Source organism: Dendropsophus ebraccatus, chromosome 3 (genome assembly GCF_027789765.1).
Source record: "Dendropsophus ebraccatus isolate aDenEbr1 chromosome 3, aDenEbr1.pat, whole genome shotgun sequence".
Taxonomy (NCBI): domain Eukaryota; kingdom Metazoa; phylum Chordata; class Amphibia; order Anura; family Hylidae; genus Dendropsophus; species Dendropsophus ebraccatus.
Window position 1 is genome coordinate 138,613,835 of NC_091456.1, and position 2,477 is coordinate 138,616,311.

The following is a 2,477-nucleotide window of genomic DNA, read 5'->3' on the forward strand; positions in this document are numbered from 1 at the left end:
AAAATCGTTATAGTGGTAGTTTCTTGATCGTTTAGGCTGGTTGGATGTACATTCACACCAGTCAAATTTTTTTTTTTCTTTTTGAAACTTGGAAGGCACCCTAACTAATATGTGTTCTTAAAGGTGTGGCCGAGTTTAGAGCACACCTACCCCTTGAAAGCAGGTGTGCTGTCTGCTTTGTTGGTGTATTGCCTTGTAGGTAGTGGTCATCATGACTTTGCAGCAGAGAAGACGTTTTGTGTAGGAAATGTTGCAGTATGTTATTGAGACCAAAGAGGATTTGGAGCCAAAGGTAAAACGAAGACTTTGGCGTAAAGCCTGGCTTCAGAAACGTGACACTTATTCACACGCTGGTCTTATATCAGAGATTCGAGGGAACTGGCCAGATGATTTTCATAATTACTTGAGAATGTCGGAAGACTCTTTTGTGTATTTGTTAAATGCAGTGAAGCCGTTAATCTCACGGCAAAATACAGTTATGCGTGATGCCATACCTGCTGAGCGGAGATTAACTGCTACGTTACGCTATTTGGCCACTGGACGGTCTCTCCAGGATCTGAAGTTTACTACCGCTATATCGGTGCTGGCAGAAAGAAATAATCCCTGAGACTTGTCAGGCAATTGTTGCTGCTCTCCAGAAGGACTAATTGAAGGTATGTTGTGGTTGTTGGAATGTGTTGATAAAAAATTGGGGCCCTGTTCATATCCAAACTTATGGGTTTTTTTTTCTTTGTCCCCCTATTTTAGTTTCCACAGTCGCAAGAGGATTGGGAACACATTGCAAATTGTGGGGGTGCTTTGGATGGAAAGCATGTGAGGATTACGCAGCCTGCAAAAAGTGGATTTTTTTTATAATTACAAAGGATATTTCAGTATAATTTTTATGGCTATTGTTTCTGCAAATTATGAGTTTTTAATGGTAGATGTGGGGAAGAATGGACGAGTTTCTGACGGAGGAGTTTTTGACCGTACTAGGTTTGCACAATTGATGAAGAGTGGTGGTCTGCGGCTGCCTGATAACAGTAGGACAGTTGGAAATTAAAATTTTGTGTTTGTTGCCGATGAGGCTTTTCCGTTGTCACAGCATTTACTAAAGCCCTTTCCTCAGCGTTTGTTAACGGATGACCGCAAAATTTTTAACTACAGGTTGTCTAGAGCTAGACGAGTAGTTGAGAACACGTTTGGAATAATGTCAAATCGATTTCGTGTATTCCATTCAGCTATTAATTTGTTGCCGTGGAAAATTGATCATGTAGTCCTAACGTGTTTTGCATTAATTTTTACGTAAAAATGACTCAACAGCTTATAGCCCACCATCCTTAATTGATTCCGAGAATCTTGAGACTCTTGAAGTAACCCTAGGAGAGTGGCATAGTGGTGTTGAGGCCATGCAGCGTCTGGCAAGCCGTGGTCGCCCACCACCAGAAGCTACAATTTGTCGGGAGCAGTATTCTGCCTACTTTAATGGGGTTGGAGCTGTGGCCTGGCAGCGGGGTGTACTGTAGTGTTTTTTTTTTTTTTTTGTTTTAAATTAATTTGGTTCTTTTAAATTGTTTTTTTTTTTTTAATTTGCGAATGATTATATTCGTTAAATTGATTTAATTTTTTCGTTTATGTGAACAAAATATTTACATGAATTAAAACTGCGTCACTATCTAGAACTTCCGGTACCGAAGGCGGAAGTAGTTTTTTTCACCTGTTCGTTCGAAAATCCCCCTACCCGTATACTGGTAGCCTATGGACGCAACGTGGGGGCGTGGTTTGTTACGCAAATACGTTACGAAGTAATAAGAGGGGGTTGGACTTCCGGACGCCATTGCCACAATGACATCGGAGGAGCGAAGACGTGCCTCACCTTGGGGCACCTCGGGGCACAATGAGTTAGAGCATCTGGTGTTTATGATGGACTCCAACGATTATGATATGGTGCGGGCATCATACAAACATCCGAATGCTAGGAAGTTGCGAATAATTAGGCGCATAATTCGCTTATTACAACATAAGTTCAGAATTCGCCGCAGTAAGGACCAACTGCAGAAAAAGTGTTCAGACCTCAAGTTAAAAGAAGCCAGACAAACTGCGTCAGATAAGGCGGGATATACGGCGTGGACAGAAAGGTAAATGCGTTTTTTTTATGTGTATTTTAAAACTAATAGAAGTAGTTTTACTTATGCCATTTTTAAGGTCCATAGCAACATGTTTTTGTTTCTAACAGGGCCAGAACTCCCCTGCAGCAGCTATTCAGGCTGCTATGTGGCTCCTCAGATCATGGGGCCCATGGTCTTTGCCCACCCAAACTGTCCCACTGCAACATCCGGAGTGTCCCGCACGATTACCAGTTGTATGGAGTTTTTCCCCATAGCCTCCACAATTAGCACTGTGTGCCGCTACGCCCGAAAGTTAAACTTTGTGTTGTCAGTACAAAAATACCCCGCCTCTGTGGCACACACTTATCTCAGAGATTACGCACACACTTA

General features: G+C 42.2%; 1 pseudogene; it reads left to right on the top strand.

Annotated features, from left to right (window-relative positions):
- The first annotated feature begins 349 nt into the window (after positions 1–349).
- LOC138786546 (uncharacterized) lies at positions 350–1,505 on the top strand (annotated as a pseudogene).
- The last annotated feature ends 972 nt before the right edge of the window (positions 1,506–2,477 follow it).